At 38.8% G+C, this 23320-nt stretch overlaps 1 protein-coding gene across 1 annotated transcript in view; it reads right to left on the bottom strand.

The window, feature by feature from the left end:
• lrfn1 (leucine rich repeat and fibronectin type III domain containing 1) overlaps window positions 1-23320 on the bottom strand; it is a 233431-nt gene that overhangs the window by 178756 nt on the left and 31355 nt on the right. The window lies entirely within an intron of this gene.

Genomic DNA, 23320 nt, shown 5'->3' with positions numbered 1-23320 from the left:
TTAATAACGAGTTAACTATTGAAGTTGTGATTAATTACGATGAGAAATTTAAAACGCATGACATCCCTTAAAAAAAAAAAAAAAAACTTGGCTGAACTGAGTCACTTGTATCTTAAAGCGCCACTTTATCATTTTTGATCTGTGGGGTATTTGGACAAAAGTATGGGACAGACATTTTAATAAGACACCGGGGAGTTGTTATAATTTGTTGGGAATTGCCTGATGGCTCCTTCAAAAGTTGCGCAGCTCGTTTCCAATGCAAAATCCGCAACATAAACGATAACTGATTTTAATTTCACTTAAGATGAGCCTGTTGATAAAAGCGCACAAATCATTACTTCTAATCCCCGTGAAAGCAAAAAGGATTACATCGGATTTGGCCCCCGCTCCACTCTGTCCATAGAGGGTTCTTATCTTCTCCAGCGTCTCTGATACAATTGTTCCATATCGAAGCGGGTTCCTTTTCAGTCATATCAGAAAACAAAAAGGTCAAATAAGTACGGAAGAGTCTTCAAACTTTGGGGCGGGATTATCATTGTAATAGTAAGAACCCAATTAATTAATTTTAGCTACTTGTCAAACTGTCAGGGATTATTGTTCTGTTTCAGGACAGGACAAGCGCATTGAAGATTTTAAAGAATATCGGATTCAAGATGGCAGAGTTACCTACTTTTTTTTTTTTCAACAGAGATTCTTCAAATGTTTGGCTATTTAGTTACAACACTGAAGTTTGAAAAGAAAAAAAAAAAACTTGATATTGGTAGTTGGCGGCAGTGTAAAAGCAAAAGTATAATTTTCAACTTTTCGGATTACTATTTGAAGCTATTTATACTATTTAAAACAACAACCCTTATTTGTCAAGAGCTGGAGGTTGGATCCCAAAGCGCAGATACAAATAAGATTTTAATTATTTATTTATATCGATAGACGTGGAACAAACTTGACTGTCTAGTCAAAAAACAACGAGAAACAACGACGGCTGCACACAGGAACAGAGGCAACAAAATTAATAATCCGACAAACACAAACACTTCTCAGAACACTACTACAGACAGTGAATTGATCTGATTGGTTGTGACTAAGTAAAGGATTAAAGATTGACATCACAAAGCTCATGACATCACATAGCATAAAACCAGTTGAAACATCACATAGCGTTTTTCCAGTTGAAACCAGATGATGGTTACGTCAGTTCAAAACAGACACTTGACCTCACGGTCATGAACCCAAACTTAACTCATTGACTGCCATTGACGGAAAAAGACGTCAAATAATGGAATTTTGCTGGGCTGGCAGTGAATGTGTTAAACACAAAGATCCAATATATTTTGATTACATTGCAGCATCCTTTTTTTTTTCTTTTTTTTTTTTTAACCTTTTAAGGCAAATTTTGCTTAAAAATCTGTCAATTTTGGTTACATCTCATCTGAACTCATTGATTGCCATTGACGGAAAAAGACGTCAAATAATGGATTTTTGCTGGGCTGGCAGTGAATGTGTTAACAGGTCATGAACTCAAACTTAAACCCTGGCGTGACCCCAGACATGACATTATTTTTTGTCACAGAGTCATTGTCCATTTTATGCCAAGAACAAAATTGCCTGAAAAGACTGTCAAGATGGTTTAGTCAGCTGAAGTGAGAAGGTTGAGTTGTGTAGATTTGCATGGGTGGGAGCATATTTATATATAGAAACAAAAACAAAAAAACAACAAGAAACCAATTAATGCTTGCGAAAAATCTGTCAAGGATTATTGCTCCATAAAGAGAACGGCAGATTTGAAAGAATACAACCCAAGATGGCAGAATTGCCTCTGGTGGACGGGAAAAAAATAAATAAAAATCAGACTCAAGTTAGCTAAGGTCAGAAGGTTGAATCATCATTTTTAACTGAGACTCTGCAAACTTTTAGGTATTATTGCTTGCTTGTTTCAGCTAGGACCAAATTTATTTCAGCTGCTATCGCACTATGAGGGATTTTTGTTCCAGCTCGGGGAAAGAACTTTGTCAATTCTAACAAAATATTACCCAAATTGTTGTACTTTAGTAACCTGGCAATGGCGGTCGCGTCTCTCGCTGTTCAACATTCAACAAGGAAACGGTGAGGAATTCTGCGAGAACAGAATTAATTGTAGCGTCCATGTTCGGTTTGTTTGTTCGCGCCTGCGTCACTGGTTTCGTCACAGTTGCATATCCCGCCCCCAAACACAATGTCGCTCTGTGATTGGTCCGAACCGAACGGCGGTTATCTGCGGGAGCGGTACAAGATGTATTCTCTATTCTATTTTGAGGTTTCCTTTTCGCATTCACTTAACCTTTCTTTATTGAAAAATAAAATGTGAACCCCCCCTCCAAATTCAACACATACTAGGTATAGGGTTGACTGGTGAATTATCATCTCCACCTGACTTCATAAAAGGTTGTGTTATTGTATTCAACATCATCAAAATGAAAACAAAAAACAAAACAAAACAAAACAAAACAAAACAAAACAAAAAAAAAAAAAAGGGAGCAATGATGATAAGACGTTGAATCGGTAAGACTACAATTCTGAGCTCTCAAAAAAAAAAAAAAAAAAAAAAAAAACAGGCCCCGGAATTGAACCCTGTGGAACACCATACATTCCACTAAACATGAATTCAAATTGCAGACACTGGTACAAGTTTGATTACAATAAGTTCAATTGTTCTAACCTATATATGGTCTATATGAATTGAATTGAACGATTTATTTTCCCTCACCTCTCCGCAGTGAACACGTCAGTCTACCTATGTGCCTTTTAGGACATCTCGTAAATATTCATCTCTCATTGCCCATCCGTAGTGTTTGACGCCTCCATTATGAGCCATCATCATGAGGTAAGTGCTGCTAACGAGAGTTTTCCCACCTCTCGCCTGTTTTAATTACGAGGGGCAATAATTGCAGTGCAGCGTGATGAGTGAGCTTTTGATGTAGCGTGGCTGAGACGAGCTACTGTACCGCTGCCATATTCTACGGAAGATACATAAGATGTAACGACAGGCTGAAACATCAAAGCAAACGCTAACGTTTGCTTCATGAAAATTGTATTCATTTATTTCCAACAGTCTATTTTCTTCTTTTTGTATCTTCTCTCTGGGTCGCAGTGCTTCCGGTTCATGTTTGTGGATGTTAGATGTTGGTGTCCAATCATATTTCAGTCTCTGCGTTTTGCCATATTTTAATCTGCCCGGGGCCAAAGGGACTGTTTTAACTCATTCACTCCCAGCCATTTTCACAGAAGCAGTCCCGTCCGCTCCCGGCTGTTTTACTGGATTTTGACTGATTTTGCAAGGCCCACCGAATATTGTGTTCTTTTGCTATAAAAGCATGGAACCCATCAAAAGAAAGATTAAAGTCTATTCTTTCATCAGGAAAAAAAAGTATGTTTCTATCTGTTTCCGTTTTGCAGCATTTAGCATTAGAAGACAGCTAAGTTTCATCAGTTGTCACAAATTTATTTAAAATTGTAAGTAATTGAGCTTTTTTTTCTAGATGGCCCTGGTTGATCTCCTTTGCTCTGCTGCCACCTGCTGGCCGTTTGTGTAATAACTACCATTTCTGCAACCGTTCTTTGCAGTTGAAAGGCTGCATCAAAGCCTTCTGTAAGCTCTAGCATAAAATAAAATTTAAAAAAAACGTATAAATACGTCTTTGGGACACTTAGAACATAAAAAAAAACATATTTATACGTTATTGGGAGCAAATGAGTTAAGCAACCGTTTTTTTGGGGCCCTGTGAGGACGAATTTGAAATTTTGATTGGTTGGTCATAAAAAAAACTTGTTCAAGTTTGACTAGCAATGTACGCACATTAATTCTTTTAGCATCTCTGGTTGCAATTATGCATTTTATTCCTTTATATTTTCGACACAATCAAACAACTATTGATTCTCAACTGCTCCAGATGTACACGGCATATTTTTACCGCTGTTATAATACATTTTTTCTGTACTATTGATGGCTTCTATAATTGCTACGTGATAGTGGTGGTATTAAAAAGGTGGATTAAGTCAGGCAAATCCCCACTGCGGGCCCAGGTACCTCATGCACGGCCCCGCCTCTGCAGTCGATGCATTAATTCAACACATAATCTTATCAAAACGACAAAGCGGGAATCCCAAAGCAGCCTGGCAGGTGAGCGCAATTGTAAGCTTGTCATCAGCTGATGCGATGAAGCTGAATTTCAGGGCCGCGTAAGAACAGATGAGCGATAAGTGCAACGGCGCCGGTGGGTAAAGGTCCGACGAGAGCTCACAGCCGCCCCTGAGTGAAGCTGTCGAAGTGTACGCGCTTATCAGTGCAGCGGGCTTAAAATGAGTCGCCATCTTAAAAGGTTTGCGCGACTCGCTCTGTAAGGGGCATGTAGGTGAATGTCAAAGTGGGCCCGAATCAGAGAGGAATGCGACCGGGGTGGAGTGGGCCACTCGACCTGCCGGGGAAGGAGCCGAGTGATGCGTTACTCGTGCCTAATTGGTGCGACGTCCAATCAAAGACAACAGTTCAGCGGTGTAGATATGTTGATGCAGAGATGAGCAACATAAATGCTGAAGGGGGGAAAATGTTTATTTTTTAATAAGTGCTACTGGGTGGGGCCCACATAGAACTACACACTTGCTAACTAACCCGGGGTGGGCAACTGACGAATGTGGGCTGTGACTATAGTGACCATTTGATCAATTTTTCCCCAATAAATGATTTTTTTTTTTTTCAAGATTAAAAATAAATAAAATCTTTAAAGTACACTGACAAACATTCAATATACTCAACCACCCCCCCAACCACCCCCCATAAAAAAAGGAGGGTAAATGGAAACACAAATCCTGGCGGGGAAAAAAAATGAAGATTGAAATATATTTTCCCCAAAAGTGTTTTTCTTTTTTTTTTTTCTTTTTTTTTTTTACAAAAAAAAAATCTTAGCAAAAAAAACAAAACAAAACAAAAAAAAAAAAAAAAAAAAAAAAAAACACTGCCCCCCCAAAATTTGGAAAATAATCCTAGGGGGAAAATAAATGAAGATTGAAAAATATTGAGAGACTAAAAAAAATAAAAAATTGGGGCCACTTCCCGTTCTCTCTGTCATGTCGGGTCACGTTTGCGTTCATGACCTGTTAAGTTTGGGTTCATGACCGTGAGGTCAAGTGTCTGTTATGTACTGATGTAACAGCATCTAGTTTCAACTGGTTTTAGGCTACGTGATGTTATGCGATGTCAAGAGCTTTGTGATGTCAATCTTTTATCCTTTACTTAGTCACAACCAATCAGATCGATTCAATGTCTGTAGTACGGTCTGAGAAGTGTGTGTGTTTGTCGGATTATTACTTCTGTTGCCACTGTCCTCTGTGCAACTCTCTTTGTTTCTCGTCTAGTCAAGTTTGTTCCACGCCTCTCAATATGAATAAATAGTTCAAATCTTATTTGTGTCTGCGCTTTGGGATCCAACCCCCAGCACAGAACACTCTCCCCCTCTGTTGCCTCTTTGACGCGTTGTAACCATTCCGTTTAATTGCGCTTTGTGGTTCAGTGACAATATAGCTATTCTGATTCTGAAAAAGGGTGCGCAAAAAGGTCCATTCATCACTGCCCATATCAGCAGTCACCTGAACACAGGAAGCCATGTGTCATGTCATTAGCGTCCCTTCACAGCCAGGCCATTGTTTTGTTTGCGCACTTTGCAAGTTAAGCTGACTGAAAGCTCGCAAGCAGCTGTTCCTGCACCGCTCATAATTGGAATGTTGAACGGCGCGCCTCCAGAGAGAGAGAAAAAAAAAAAAAAAGAGCCAGGATGACTGTGTGCTCTCTGCAGTAGCAACGCTTTATCCATAAATCCCCCTCCCACCGTTTGACAAGCAGGTTAAACAGCTGTCATCGCTTCCGCACCCCAACCTGAAAACGTACACTGGAGTGGCGCCTTGGGCACAAGGCGGCTCCGCAACTTCAATGCACGACCGAAAAGCAGCTCTGGCCGATCGCCGATTTTATTCTTCGACTCCCGTCATTCTAAGCAGGCGTGTGATAGAGCCCCGTCGCTCGGATGTCTCATTAATTTCCCCCGGGGATGATCAATCAATATGCAATAGCCGGTTTGTTTTTGGACCAACCGCTTTCTCAGGCCGATATATTTGCGAGAGCCGCAAAATGGCTTCTGGTAGGCGAGATGAGGATGAGGTGTGAAAAAGGTAATCGTGTTTTCATCCTGAGAGATAAACAAGAGTGTGTTGGTTTAGCATGAATTCACCCAGGGAACAGCGGACACTTTATTAGGTACACTTACACCAGCAAATGACATCCAGTGCAAGAGTGCTGCCTTCACAAAACATAACTAGACTGGCAATCAGGAGAGCGCGCGCCCTCTGCCAAGTCTCGGCATTCCAAATCAGCACCAATTAGTGAACTTTCAGACGTATGCCAGCATTTCGCATGCATAATGCACATGAGAGTGCAAAATGGTTCATGTTCCACTCCAATGGACATTTTACATGCCTTATTTTTTTTTACAAAAAAAAAAAAAAAAAAAAATGGAGTAGTAATAATAATAATAATAATCATCATCATCATAATAATTGAAATGCTCTCGTTAAAAATAAAATGTTAATTTTTAAAAAATTGCTTATTCACCCAAAAAAAATGTGCAATTCTGAATGCTTTATTTTATCGAATATAAAATCATTTTTGAAAAATAACACGCACAAAATAACATGGCCACTTTTAGATGCCTCCAGTCCACAGCCATCATTACAACTGAATAAAATATTAGCAATTTCAGTTTGTTTTGCATCTCAATAGCCATTGGTCGTTGGGGCATGCTTCTAAAATGGGGATTAAATAGATAAAAAGGAACTGTGCAGAGGCGGATTAGACCCAGTGTTGGTAATTTAACAGATGAAAGAGGACAACGTCACAGTGGGAGTGGTCACAGCTATTATCAATCATGGCCAAAGTGGCTACTTTTTATTTATATGTGGAGAGCTAGTTGCACAATTCGATTCTGAACAAATTTAAAAGTCTAGAGGCCGATTATTGGCCTTCAAACATCGGCCAAAACAATCGGCCGATTTGGCCAAATGGCCAATTATTTTCCCCTTAAACTGTGATCAAAGAAAAACAACGTTTCCGACGCTGTGAAAGTACCCTGAATGCACCATTTTGCTTGCGTAGCATTAGCAACTAGCAAGTGTGTAGCGTATGTTATTCTGTTGTCCCTAAGAGCCCTTGAAGCTGTTAATTGACACCGCAGGTGGAGTTAACCGTTAAACTAAATACACAACTTTAAGAATTACCTGTATATTTAATACAAAACTTGCTTCGTTTTTAAAACATCGCTAGCCTAACGCTAACAGGAAGTTCGCAAATGCTAACAGGAAGTTAGCATCGACTTCGGGAGTGTTTTTCCTTCAAATAACGAATATCCACACACAAATCTTGTGGGAACACATACCCGAAAATTTGATAAAATTACACAAATTAGTTCATTCTATTCTTATCTTTTATTTTTTCATTGTCCTTTCAAGTATGCATTATACAAAGTGACTTTTCATTTTGTATTATATCCAGCTGCTGTTGAACTGGACGTCGAGTGTGCTGGTGTACCTAGTGTCCAAATGGTGGATGCTTGTACTTTTTTTTTTTTTTTTTTTGCAGCGACACCTCGGTACAATTACGCAGAGAGCTTTGAACAGCATGAACACTCACTGTGACCATGTTTCTGAAATTAGAAAAGTGTAGGATGAAATTATAAAGGGAAGGGGGGAAGAAAAAAAAAAAACTACTTTTGCGAGGCAAAAAGGTGCTGAATAGCACGAAGGACGTTTCCCCCCGGTGAGTTTGACTTTATTGTTGAAATCAGAGAAGACGACGAGCATGACGAGGAAGATCAACCGCCGTTTAATCCAGCTTTGGTGCGACGGCGCAGGAGTTCTTTGGAGCAATTAAACGGGCTAATGATAGTTGAGTCGGTGTGAAATCTCCTTCAAAATAGCGTGACGGCGCGGTGACTGCTCTTCGGTGGCTGCAAAGCGCACACACGTTGGGGATGGGAGCTGTCTTTGCGGGTGACCTTACAAGAGGGGACAGCAAATGTTTGGCAAAGTGTCGCCACGTTCCAGGTTTGATTGCGATGTTATTTGTTGACGGGCAGTCAAAGTCTGTATACTCGCGGTTGGCGTCTGTGCTCAACAGTCAAGCGGTCGTCAAGGAGATTAAGCATTGTGTTGTGACGCTCCCAGTCAAGCAACTACATGGTTGCTTCCGTCGACTGAAATAAGATATTGATTTTTATCATTATTATTTTTTATTGTGTGCGGCTGCAATAGTCGACGTGACCGCTTTCGGGTGGGTAAACTACAATCTATGGCCGTTTTGATTCAAGCCGCCATGCAATTTTAAAAACAAATTGGGTGCCAGTGTGGTGTATCCCCGCCAATTTCTGATTCCACAGCGACTGGCAAATTTGTCATTTGAACCTAATGAACAACTGCTGGCGCAAACACTCACCTCGTCACGCCCATCGGTGTATTTTTGGACTCTTTCTGTGATGCCTTCGGTGCGAGTGAGATTGGTTATTCGTCAATATATCAATAATTTGTCAGCGCTACTTGGGGGGGTGCACATGAGACCGCGCACTTCCTGACCACTGTTTGATTAATTACCTTTTTAAATAAGTTTTTTTTTTTTTTTAAACCAATGTACTGTACAAACAAAAATACGACACCACACTTTTGTAACATTATTAAGCATTGAATAGGGGAAACCGGGACTTGATGGCACACTTTTGTATATTTCTTAGAATCAATACATCACATATAAACAAAATATTTGCCAGAAAGACTGAATTCTCAGGTATATATTTTGTACTCATTTGCTCCCAATAACGTGTAAATACTTTTTTTTAAATGTTCTAAGTGTCCCAAAGACGTATTTATACGTTTTGTTTTGTTTTTTTTGTTTTGTTTTTTATGCTAGAGCATACAGATGGCTTTGATGCAGCCTCTCAACTGCAAAGAACGGTTGCAGATATGGTAGTTATTACACAAACGGCCAGCAAGTGGCAGCAGAGCAAAGGAGATCAACCAGGGCCATGTAAAACAAAACAAAAAAGCTCTATTACTTACAATTTTGAATAGATTTGTGAAAACTGATGAAACTTAGCTCTCTTCTAATGCTAATTGCTGCAAAACAGATAGAAACATACTTTTCTTTCCTGATGAAAGAAGAGACTTTAATCTTTCTTTTGATGGGTTCCATGCTTTTATAGCAATAGAACACAATATTCTGTGGTTCTTGCAAAATCAGTCAAAATCCAGTTAAACGGCCGGGAGCGAACGGGACTACTTCTGTGAAAATGGCTGGGAGTGAATGAGTTAAGGCATTTTCAATAGGGATGTAACAATAACGGCAATATCGTGATATCGCAATATTAAAACTACCACAATATATCGGTGGCGTCATGTCACAATATTAAAAGCAGCACATGGGTTGATTTCCATTTGTGCAGTTCTAGCACCCTCTGGTGGCTACTTTTTTTTTAAGTGCTGTTTAAGTTTCACAAGGCATGTTTTGGCCCTTTATGTTTCAAATCCACGCTAATGGTCAGATGAAGGGGAAAGTAATATGCTTGTGAAGCGGGTCAAAAAGTGGAGGAAAGCAAGTGTCTCAATATTAAGTGTTATTAGAGATTGTAGGTGTTTATTTGCATTGCTGTAATGTACAAAAGCACAATATTGTGTTTTGTTTTGTTTTTTTGTTTGTTTTTTTACAATATTGTGACCTTTTTTATATCGCCAACCTCCCCACAATATCGTGATAATTATCGTATTGTGGCCTTCATATCGTGATAATATATCGTTACCGCCCTAATTTTCAACATGTAACATGTTGCAACACCATCAGGTAAGTTGTCTCACTTGTATGGGGGGTAAGATGTCACACTGGATTTTGCAACTAATAAAACAAAGACAATTATTTTTGTTTTGTTTTATTTTTTTACTTGAGAGTGAATATTCAAGTCTAACAAAAAATGTTTAGCATTAATTTTGAAAAATCCATTGAAATAGCCAATGAATCATCTTTAACATATTGTAAAATATGACCCAACATGCACTGGATTCAATTTGTTAGAAACTGCTGGAATGTAGGTCATGACTCTCAGCCTCAAATGTCTGTTTTACCTTTGCTAAACTCAAAATTCCAGATTAAATAGATTTTTTCATAAACAAAGAAAGCGTCATGAAAGTTACAAAATAAACCAGTCTTGAAATGTGGACATGATTCAACCAACAAATGGAAGATGCATTTCCAAACACTTACACAAAACCCGACAAAGGAATTTCCTCACTAGCAAACTGACACACTTAACCAATTTGCCAGGGGTGCTTTTTACATTGGTTAATTCTTTACATGCCACGTGACAACTAACCCCAAAATGACTGAGACACAGTACCCCAAGCTACCATTGTTTGCTAATGCTACCTCTTGTTTAAAGTTAGAAACAAAGAAAGAAAACTAGTATTCCACTTGTGGAGCACATAATTGCAATGTGACAACTTAACCTGCGTGACGACAAGCCCCAGTCTCCCTAAGATCTGTTTTTGGAGGACACAAATTTAGTAACTCTTAATGGATCAGCTTCTTACGTCTCCGATTAAGTACATCTTATCGTGGCGTTGGAGGCACTCTTGAGTGAAGTCTGCCATCTAGTGGTGAACACTGTTATTACAATTTAATGCTGTTCATAAAACATTCACATAAACATGTTAAATATTACCATGTGGCCTCCAGTCGCCCATTCCTGATCCATATGTACCCTGCAAGTGACTGGCAACCAGTCCAGGGTGTACCACAACTCAAAGTCAGCTGGGATAGGCTCCAGCTCACCTGCAGAGGACAAGCTCTATGGAAAATCGGATGGCCAATTTCAACAGAGCTCTTCATGCTTGAGCGCAAACAAAATTGCCTTCAACGAATAACACCGTTTATGGCGCTTTGATTGTTAATAATTCAACATCTACATTCTATTCCATGGTGGCGTCAAAGCACAGGTTTTGTTTAGTGAGAGACGCCTCAGAGGAGTTAAGTTAGCGTCACGCAAACACAGAGCACTTTGTTCTCCGCATGCCGTCGGTTCGACTGATGCTCGTCCCCAACATGCATCACAATCAGCAGGGGGGGGGGGGGGGGGGGGGGCGGCTTGCTGTGCGCGCGTGTGCGCACGCGTGCGCACGGCATGAAAGGAGGTCTGGGCTTGTGCGGCACAATCATCACAAACAAAGTCTCGTCTCGGAAAAGCGAGGCGTCGTCACTCAAACTCCCCGAACTCCCCCAGTGGAGGAACGGCGCAGAAAGACGAGCTTTTCTTTCTTTTACCTCCAGTCACAATTGGAAGTTTGCGAGTTGCTGGAATCACAGAGTGGAAAGAGGAGAAGCTGTCAGATGTACCTTTTAACGATCTGCCTGTATGTGTGAGCGTGTGAGAAGATTTTTTTTTTTTGCCCCCCCAAGTTTGACAGCTCCGCCTGAAGTCGCGATCACACAAACAAAGTTAGTGTGACATCATGAAATTGGATCTCATTTACCTGTCAGCGTTTTCCCGCATTAATAATTAGGGCTGTAACGATATCCCATCATCACGATCACGATACGATATTATCACAATATCAAGGTCACGATACGATAATTATCACGATATTGTGAGGAGGTTGGCAATACAAAAAAAGAATCAAACAGATATGCAAGCAAAGCAACAAGCAGTAACTTTGCCACTCTGACTAATTCACAGATAAAATTTTATGCTAATGATGGATTTTCCTTTGAGAACAGCTGTTCGGAAAATCTGAAAAGGGCCGACAAGTAACTGTCGGAACTGTCGATGATTAACGATTACGCTCGCTGCCCAACACGCTAAACAAATCTTTCACGTTAATTGCAGCGTTGGAGCCTTTTGTCGAGTCGGAACAATACGAGAGTCGCGAGCGCGGATACGGACGCTTGCGCAGGCTCATCCGCCGACAGGCTAATTGCTGCTTGTAACTAAGGTTAGATGGGTTGGAGTCAAAAGGGGAATAAAAAAATAAAAATAAAAAAAAAAGTGGAAGGGTGGTTTGTTGTATTTGCGCTAGCCAAATGTTTGTTTGTTGTGGTTGATTATGTGTCAGCTCCAAAACAAGGTGAGCATTCTGTAGCAGGGTTATAAAAGTTTCGGATTTTTCATTCTAGTTTGCTTTTTAATTAGTTTTTAGAGTGTGTTTGTTCATTTTTATTTTTGCTTCATTTTAGTAACATTTGGATTAGTTTTAATTTTTCATATATGGAGCCTTTGTTGAATACAAGATTTTAAAAAGCACACACCAAGAGAATAAATACTGTGTAAAAAAAAAAGTAAACTACAATCCCCCAAGGTCGGCTCGACCTTCCTTCTTCTGTACGGCCGAACAGTAATATTGAAATAAATTTGAAATCTCCGAAAGCTCATGGATGAAATTGATAAAAATATTTTCAATATAATGATAGTTTGAATTATTTGTATAAATGCAAAAGTTTTTAAAAGCACTTGTTTTCATTTTATTTTAAAAATGTTGATCAATATTAGCTTTCATTTGATATTTTTTATTAACTAAAATTACCTTGGTCTATAGTTATGAAAACGTGATTTATTCTTGACATATCCAAATACATAGAATAAAAAATAAGGCCGCCAGCAACAATGAATGGACTGTCACATGACAATACAAACACAATTTTTATTATTATTATTATTATTATTATTATTATTATTATTGTATTGGAGACTCTTGTGTGATTGAGGGCGATATAAATTAACTTGACTACTTCTGATTGGGTCTCACACAGAATTCTGCTTCAAACCAAAATGGCCCAACTTCCGGTTCAATTAAAATAAATAAATAAATAACAAATAAAAACCTACACATTTCATTTTCACCAGCGTTCATGCAGCCATTAATCCAGCAGAAGATGAATCATAATTCATAAACAGAGATTCCAAGAAGGCTGCTCATGGCCTAGAAAGTAGAAACCTGTCCGAGTTTCCCCAAGACAGAAACCGTGTTTGCGCGATGAAGAGCTTGAAGAGAACACGATGAAATACGAAGCCGACTCACAGAATAGCGATGTCAAATTGGTGTGGCTAAGATGCTAAAATGGATCCGAGAGCGGAACGAGTGTGGCCCCACGAGACTCCTGGGTGGAACTATTTAATTAAGCCGGCAAACAAACGAGGCCTGACAGTCGGAAATGAAAGGTGCTTAATGAACAGCCAGTGATTTTCTTTTTTTTTTTTTTTCTCGCTTATACTGAGATATAAAACAGAGTTGTCCTTGCAAAACTGTGGGAAAATTACCAGAGATGTCTCATTTTAACAGTCAAGCAGCTCTTAACTCTGATTTGGTTAAGGATCATTTGTCTTCTTGAGCTTATTGTCAAAGGTTTATCAAAGCAACTGGAAACAAAAGCGGGTTTGTGATCAGATGGATTTTGTTTCGTGTTTTGTGACAGCAGCTGCTATGTTAGTCAGAAGACCTCGTAGTGTAATGTAGTACCTTGAATTTTGTATCTGCTCTATGAAATCTCTCCTCCGTCACTAGAACAGGAAAATATGCTTGCCCCCTCCCCTGGTAACCTGAAAAACACTCCCTGAGGGCTCAACCCTGTATTTTCCGGTTTAATTCATTAATAATTCAGTTGTAGCACACACATATCAAATGTCGAGGTAATTTTGAGGTGAAAGCAATGCAAGTTTCAGAAGCTACCAAAAAACAAAGACATCTACCTGCTAACCGCTAAAGGTAACTGGTGCCTTAGAATAAATAAATAATTCAGAGTTTGTACAAGCAAATGCCCGTTTCAGAAGCTGAAAGAAATCCAATTTGCTTGCTAACAGCTAATGCTAACTGGTGTCTGGGAATAAACAGTAAGCAGAGTTTGTACAAAAAAAATGCTAGCTTTCAAGGCTAAAGGAAGTACACTAATGCTAACTACGGTCTTGGAATAGACAATTCTACGGAGTTTGAACCAACAAATTCTGGTTTCAGAAGCTAAAAAAAGAAAATAAAAACATCTCAAATCCACATGCTAACCGCTAATGTTATCTGGTGTCTTGAAACAAATGATGCTTCAGACACTGTACTAACAAATGCTAGTTTCAGAAGCTGAAGGAATCGTAATATCCTGGGTCATGCTAACTGCTAATGCGAATCGATGTCTTGGAATAGGAAGAAAGTAGCATAAGGAATGCAACTGTAGTTACAACAACTAAAGAAATGAAGACATCAAATGTACAAAGTGGTGTCTTGGATCAAACAGTTACAAACAATTGCTAGTTTCAGAAGCTGAAGTAATCGTAAAGTCCTATGGCCATGCTAACTGCTAATGCTAACTGACAGCTAAATTTCATGCAGGAAACAAAAACAATGCTTTGCCTAATAGAAGCCTGTGTGTTTAGCAAATTAGTTCATGGTCCGATTTTAAATATTTTTGCTTTACTGTTACTGCCTAAAGGTTTTTGTGCAAGCGCTCCACACATTTTTGAAGGTTTGCACAGGAACATAAAAAAAAAAAGCTGCACATTAACCCGCACTTGGAATAAAAGCCATTTCAGGGGATATAATGTAACAAAAAACCCGCCCCGTGTGGGAGCGTCTATTAGTTCCCAGTAATTTAATACCTGCAGAGTGCTAAAAATCATGAACCTTCAAATGGGTGATCTCATCGAGGCAAATTTGAGCAACTTTAATTCATTCAGGGTTATTAATTTAATGGATTTCGTGGTAAAGTGGGCGCTCTCTTTTCCAACAATGGGAAATATCTACTGTTAATATCTCACTTTCATGTCATTTTCACCCTGAAACAGGAACGTGAAATGTGTTTGTATCACAATACAATTCCTTGAAAACTGCCTTTTCAGAAAATCCACTCAACATATTGTTATATTGTCATGACAGCCTTTACTGTAATGGTTCCAATTAGATGACGTGTCTGATGCCTCCAGAAAATTCATGACTCATCATCATTACTTGACTGTTGGCCTGCTCTCTAAATCAGAAGGTTTTTTTTTTTTCATGGCCTTTTTCAAGTCGTATCAAAGCGGCGAACATCATTAAATTCATAAAGGACCAAAGAGAAAGTTTTACAGCACACTAAACGCCAGTGAGATGGAAAAAGATTGTCTCCATGTATGTATTTGACATTAAAAAGCATAGCAGAATCACAGGAAGGTTAAATACTTCCGACCCGCTTTCTACGTACTGGCTAGTAGTGAGTGACTTCTTGGTAAAATGACGTGAAATAATAATTTGGGATTTATTTCGTAGAAATGACAAATCATAGCTTGCCGTGCTTTAAAACATTTATTCCTGGTTATAGACAGGTCATTTTGTAGCACGTCCTTAAAAATCCCCTGAAGGGATTAAGAGAAATATGTTCCAACTTCCTGGGTCATCAAATCAGCTTCAACACTTAAAATTACAGGAAAAATAATCAATCATCGTCACAGATGACAAAGGAGTATTGAGTCATGTCACATACTGTATGTGCCTCATGAATCTTTCAGAGCACATTTATTGACTGGAATGCCCTTACATGTGGGAAAGGAGAACCGCAGTCACCAAATGCACTTTTCAGCCATTTTTTGAACGTTGAGAGAAAAGTAAAACCAATGCAGAAGCATTTTAAGGCACACGCATACCACTGAGGCTACTAACTGTACAGCATTTTTTTAAGGGGTAGTCAAACCCCCACCCCTCCTCAAAAAAAAAAAAAAAAGAAAACAGAAAAAAAATTGACAATATGTTCTATGCAGCCTCACTAGTCTAAAATGATTTATTTTTCATTTTGTCACTTGCTGTCCAATGAAGATGACATCACAGTTGCTCAGATATCAGGTAACCAATCACAGATCAGCTTCAGATAACATGTGACCTCTGATTGGTTGTTGCCTGAGCACTGAGCAACTGTGATGTCACCTTCAGTGGACAGCAATTGGACAAAATGGCTGCCCCGAGATGGATAAAAACGGCTGGATTTTGCTGCATAACTCATATTCCAAAAATGTAATATTAATCAGAACGTCATGTTTATTAGACTAGTGAGGTCACATATAATGTATTATTGTCAAGAAATGTTTAAGGTCGACTTCCACTTTAAACACAATGTAAGAGTGACACTCAACGCACCCAGCACCACAAGATAATCACTGCAGATCATCTTTTTGGAACATCCGAGACGTGAGTCTCTTCGGCGGACTGATTGAAAGATGAGGAAAGTGCTCAAGTCTGGCCCGATTTCAGCCAGCTTAAGTTTATTAAAAATAAGCAGACTGATGAATTTCAGTGCATCCGCCTCCATCAGAAGAGGCGGCGTGCTCCAAACCACATGACCCCCCCCAAGATCTCCCCCCTGATTGCCTAACATTCTTTATCGACAGTCAAGTATAATTCTGTCGCCCCGGCAACGCTCCGCCGCTGATGCGGGGGACTCAGGCATCACCTTGAAAAGTTCCGTCGCACCGTTGGCAGCCTCGACGTTTTCATCTGCGCGCCAGTAATTTTCACGAGCTAACAAGGATTTATTTAGCGCGCTGATTTAAGGGGTTTCGCTCACACCCGCTTCCCTCCAGGTCACCACCACCTTACATTTATCCCTTTTTAAGCTGCCTCCAGCACAGTATTTCAACGAGACTCTGTCAGGTAAAATGACTCCTGAGGACGGGCCACTATGTCACAGTGACTTCTCCAACTTGCAAAGCTATCACGTCTCTGAGCTCTATGAAGACGTCTTACTTCAAGGTTTCAATGACTTGCCCCCACGCCCCATTTTACCTGAAACAAAAGATTTAACTTGTGTACTAATTTAACATATTACAGCACAATGTTGTTAAAACCAATCATTCTTGATGCACATTACATAAATTGTTTTGAATTTTCATTACTTTAGTTTTGTTCATAGCAGTGTTCAGTGCGGTACAGTAGCTAAAGATCTGCACATTGGCTAATGACAGACGTTAGCTAGCACACTTTAGTCCATCATGTTGGCTAATGAGCGATGTTAGCTAGGACAGCTTAGCCTTGCCATCATTTGGCTAATGAGTAAAGCTAGCTAGCTCACCTTAGCCTGTCCATCTTTTGGCTAATAAGCTATGTTAGCTAGCTAACCTTAGCCTGTCCATCTTTTGGCTAATAAGCTATGTTAGCTAGCACACCTTGTCCTGTTTAGCATGTTAAACTTATGCCTAAATCAAAAAACAACTTACTTCACTGAATTAATATAAAATAATTCAAGAAGAAATGAGTAACGAAAATGAATGATATATCGGAGTAAAAACAAAAACAAAAAAAACTTCGGAACTGTAGTGGAGTAAAAGTGAAGGTTGTCATAAATATAAGCACAGATAAGTATTTGTAAAATACTATATTACACAGCCTATTTTTTTGTCCATCAGATACTTAAAAAATAAAAAATAAAAAAAACACACAATGTGGTTGTATACATTCATCAATTTTCTATCGAGCTTATCCTAATTGTTGTGGAATGTGAAAGCAGAATGTCCATGTCTTAACGAGCACACATATGCGACCATTTTAGTCGCATTCTGAAGCGCTGCGCGAGATGTGATGCTCTTGGCTTTATGTTTAGATTGACAGTAAACTTCAACTATGAGTGCCACATGGAAATGTAATAATAGTTTCCTATGCGGAATAAATACATTGATTTTTTATTTTTTTATTTTTTATTTTTATTTTTTATTTTTATTTTTTTTTACATTGAAATCAATATAATTGTGTACGTTCTCAATCCAAGGCTGACAGTATGTAATTGGCCAATGGAGAAATACACGTTAAAAACATGGCAAAACATGGGCTGTTCAGCAACACGCTTTTTAAGATCACGAGCAAGAGAACGTGGAGAATCTCATTACGTTGTGTTATAAACACTCTTTAAATATACATTGGCACCGACAGCAGATGGAAGGGGATAATGTATTATTGACTCAAACGTCTCAAGCGAAAGGGTTGCGCGTCGGCCTAATTCTTCTTCACAACCGTCGAGCAATTATCACTCGCACGGCCTGTACATTGGAATGACATGAAGCCACATGCAATATGGATTTTCTAAACAGACGCAATAATGAGGCGCTTATGACCAACACGGACGAGACGAGTCAATAGTTTAATTTCACATAAAATACAAGACCCACATGCTAACTTGTATTTGACGCTTACACAATATCGAGTTTGCCTCATGAATCATTCACTTGATCATTTTCTTGTATTTGTCCTCGTAGACATGTTAACAAACACCTGCTCATAGTTGCTGCCCCTAATAATTCACATTTGGCAATACAAGTGAAATTTGACCAAGCAAATGTCCCTATAGAAATTTAAAGTGTTGCACAAGTGCACTCTATTAAATTGTATTTACTTGCTCTTATTATTGCTGAACACGATTCCATCTGCCAATGGGATACATTGCATGTATCTCTCATGGAAGTCAATATAAAAGCTCAGAGGAGTATATTAGACAATCGATTCACTTTCTGAAGCCAAATTTTCCCGGTTTCATAATTTCTTTTTTTGCCAAAAGCTGCCATCTTGCAGTAACATCGATGTCGCAGCACTGCCCCAAAACACTGCCGAGGTACACGATCGGATTGATGGGACGCGATTGTCATTATCATCATCATCATCATCATCATCTTGTGGGATTTAGATCACTAAGCAATAAAGGATTGATTCTGCGCCCGGGTATTTGGCAACACTTCTCGGGAAGGGCTGAACAAGGTGAGATGAGTCGAAGAATGATACACTGTTCTATGTGCTACACTGGTTAACTTCTTTTTAAATGCAAAAAAAAAAAAAAAAAACAGTTGAAAACATATTTTACGTCTTAGAGGCAATTAAGTTTTGTCAAAAACTGTGACTGACCTCTTTACTCTTGAATTAATTCGTCCGATATTGCATTAAAATAATAATCAAGCACGTTCTATAGCTGGCAATTATTCTTTCACAGCCGTGTGGATCCACTCTTCCTCGCACAATTCATTTAATTCAGCAACAATGGAGGGTTTCAGAACATGAATGACCTTTGAAATGCTGAGCCGTGACCTTAATCAGATTCAAGTTCAGACTTTGACTAACTAGGCCACTCTAAATTTTGGAGTCCAAAACCTTTGTTTTGTTTTTTTAAAAGCCATTCAGAAGTTAACTTGCTGACTCAACATTTCCTTCAGTATTTTCTGGAAAAGACAATTCAGGATTCCATCAGTGAGAGCAAGTCATCCAAGTCCTGAGGAGCAAAGCAGCCCCAGACCATAATAATACCACCCTGATCGTTATGATGATCTTTTTTTTTTCTTTTTTAAGTGTCACATTTACACCAGCTTTAACGACACACACATACAGAGCTTGCAAAAACCAAAACGATTAACCACAATTAATTCACAATTTAACAGAGTAATACATTATTTTCCCTGAAAAAATAAAACCACTATTCAAAAACTACATTTTATGTTTATTGGGTTATCTTTGATTTTTTTTTTTTTTTTTTTTTTTATAATAACCATCCCAAAAAACAAACAAATAAAAAGAAAAAAAAAGTGGCAATTAAGTCTTGTGATCCAATCCAATTACAACTATTTATGTAATCCAATTCATTTAGCCTTTTCACTGGATTAATTTTGACATTTTTTTCTTTTTCTCTAGTCTTTTTTTTTTTTTTTTTAAAGACTGGAGAAAAAAGGAAAAAAAAGATCAAAATTAATCCAGTGAAGAGGTTAAATGAATTGGATTAGATAAATAGTTGTACTTGGATTGGATTGGAATATCTGGTGCTGCAACACCAAACAAGTTTGGTCATAATTTCATTTCCAGTCGGTGGTAGTCAACCATATTCTACCCTGACACCTACCGTTTACAAACATAATGAAAATGTCCATGTGGCCCAACTCTTAACTCATTTACTCCCAATAACGTATAAATACGTTTTTTTAATGTTCTAAGTCTCCCAAAGACGTATTTATACGTTTTTTTTGTTTGTTTTTTTGTTTTGTTTTTTGTTTTTTTTATACTAGAGCATACAGAAGGCTTTGATGCAGCCTCTCAACTGCAAAGAACGGTTGCAGAAATGGTAGTTATTACACAAACGGCCAGAAGGTGGCAGCAGAGCAAAGGAGATCAACCAGGGCCATGTAGAAAAAAAAGCTCAATTACTTACAATTTTAAATAGATTTGTGAAAACTGATGAAACTTAGCTCTCTTCTAATGCTAATTGCTGCAAAACGGAAACAGATAGAAACATACTTTTTTTTTCTTGATGAAAGAAGAGACTTTAATCTTTCTTTTGATAGGTTCCATGCATTTATAGCAACAGAACACAATATTCTGTGGGCCTTGCAAAAACTGTCAAAATCCAGTAAAACAGCCGGGAGCGAACGGGATTGCTTCTGTGAAAATGGCTGGGAGTGAATGAGTTTTAAACGTAACATGCTCACACATTCGGAGGAAGGATTGCGATTGTACCCTCCAATGATCTCAAGATTTGATTCAAGGGGAGATTTTTTTTTTTCTTTTTTCCAAGAAGTCATTGATTGGTCCGTGATAGGATGGTTGTCATGCACAACATGCTGAAACAAGCATCTTCTCAGACCGCTGCTACAATACTAATATTTCATCCTGATGTCTTGCCAATAAAGCACGCACACACCACAGACAAAATTTACTGCTGCTTTAAAAAGTAATTATAAGGCCTGACAATATAAAACCTCTCACCTCGCCGTCATGAATCCGTTACAAACGGTGTCGACTTTTCATTTTCTCCACTCCTGTGTGGAAAGCGTCTCATTGATTGTTGTGGTTGCAATCAGCGGCCTTGGCAGCGTGATTAATAAAGACAAACCACCAGGCTTTGCTGCAAAGCGCTGCTAATTGTTTCGGTGAACGGGGTTTGGTGGGGAGGGCGAGCCAATAAAACAACGCTCGCCCGTGTACGGCGTTATGTTTAATGATGCACTATGCTTTATCAAACGATGTCGCTGTGCTCGGATTACCGATTCAGTCCTGGAGGATTTTACGGAATAAAGCAGCCCTCTCCTTTCCGACGCGCTTCCTTAATGAACTGCACTCCGGTGCCGTCACGTCCAATACATTTGCACACTTGGATATGAAAGCCTTGAATATGACAGCTCAGGCTTCACGCGGCGTGCGGGCGCCAGCCACATATGAAATGGTATTTAAAGTTGAAAGTGGTGAATGTTCACATCTGATCAGCAAGCTCATCGTAATGTGCAGTCAGTGCACAAATGAAGATCATGTGATCAAGTTATTTACAAATAAATTAATTTTAAAAAAAGTCTCCATGTATCTGTAACTGCCCATTTATTTTGAAGGGGAATGTTATAGTACGAGTTTGAATCGATATAAAAGTAGGCTTTACGCAATCAGGATTTAGACGCCGATCACCGATCAACAAGTTTAAAATAACCGATTACTGGTCCGATCAGAAGGTGGACCAATCTAGCCAATTAATTTAACAACTTATTTACTGAACAGTTGACCCACACTAATCGAAGATGATTGGTACCAGCCTGGGCAACGAATAGCCAACTAATTTGCCTTTAATTTAACGAATAGCATTGGGTGGGTTTGGGGGGGAATAAACCCTAAAAAAAAAAAGAAAAGAAAATAAATCTCCAAATACATGGATAATGGAGGACACAAATACAAAAAAAAAAAAAAAGTAAAATATTAAGTATTATTAGTATTATATTAACCCATTCAAATCCAAAAACGTATAAATATGTTTAATACTTTGTCCTGCACTTCCAAAAACATATACGATTTTGTTTTGTTTTTTAAGCTCGATCATACAGAAGGCTTTGGTACAGATTCTGACATGAAGAGGTTGCTTAATACAATAGTAATCATTACAAAAAACGTCCAGCAGGCGGCAGCAGAGTATAAGAGATCAGCCAGAGCCATGTTGCAACAAGCTCTTTTTGCCAGTGTTCTCAACAAGTTTGTGAATAATGATGAAACTTTGTTGTATTCCAATGCTAATTGCTGCAAAACGGAAACAGATACAAAACTACTTTAATTTCCTGATGAAAGAAGAGATTCTAATCTTTCTTGTAACGTCACTCCCGCGGCAATTTGAAAGCACGCACGGATTTATTTTTTTTCACTCACTCACAGAAACTTACGTGTGTGAATGAGTGAGTGAAGAAAAAAAAAATCTGTGCGTGCTTTCAAATTGCCGCAGGAGTGACGTCACGCAGCTGACACGTTCGCCCGGCCCCGTTTGCGACACGCCACCCCCCCGCTCTGTGATTGGCTGGAGGGGTGTAAACACTGTCTTTCCACAGAAACGTCCCGCTGTTTCCAAAAACACAAAATGGCAAAATATAGGCTGGGGGGGTGGGGGTTTAGGACAAAATCAACACCAATGATTAACAAACACAGATGTGTAGACTGAGAGAAAGTTAAAGTGTGTACATCCTGTATTTAAGAAGTGCATTTTCCTGAGTGAATCCGGCAGACTGCGCCTTTAATTACAACTGATTTCTTTCAAATTTTTATTACGGTAAAAATTCTAATCTATTTAATCTTAATCATTTCGTTGTTGTGGGAATTTTGACTTACCTTGAGATACATTTTCCCCCAAAATGTTGACCAAACGAATTTTATTGCTAATGAGGTATTCCGATTTAGAAGTTGCACTCAATGAAACTATAATCTCACCTATCTCCCGTCGCACCACATGCACAATGTATTCCTCATTGCAGAAGCTAAGTCGACACCATCAATACGTATCAGGCTGGAAGTGGCATTCACCGTTTGTAAACGTCTTTCTCATTTGCGAGTCGGTAGATTTATATCCTGTATATGCGAGAGCGGAGCAATTAAAAAATAAACAAACGTGCGGTTGATTATATTGAACGGCGCTAATTGCCAGTTAAACTTGTTGCTAAATTGTAACGATGTTTCAGTTCCAACGCTGTGATGAAGAGCCAATTAAAAGTAGCGATTGTAGGTAAGCGATCCAAGAAGACTATCGGTTTAAAGCAGGGGTGTCCAAACTACGGCCCGGGGGCCATTTGCGGGCCGCCATCCATTTTTTAGTGGCCGGCGACATGTGCTAAAAATGGCAATTGACTCAGTTCAAATAAAATAAAAACAAAAATGTTTGGAGATGGTCAAAGTAAGAAGGGAGGGTGTTGAAAAACAGGTGCTATTAAAGTTTATTTTAGTTAACTAAAACTAATGAAAAAACTAAAATTCAAAACAACAATTTTGTTTAAAAAAA

The sequence above is a fragment of the Festucalex cinctus genome, chromosome 13 (assembly GCF_051991245.1).
Source record: "Festucalex cinctus isolate MCC-2025b chromosome 13, RoL_Fcin_1.0, whole genome shotgun sequence".
Taxonomy (NCBI): domain Eukaryota; kingdom Metazoa; phylum Chordata; class Actinopteri; order Syngnathiformes; family Syngnathidae; genus Festucalex; species Festucalex cinctus.
The sequence above is the reverse complement of the archived record's forward strand: the minus strand, read 5'-3'. Positions and strand labels throughout refer to the sequence as shown.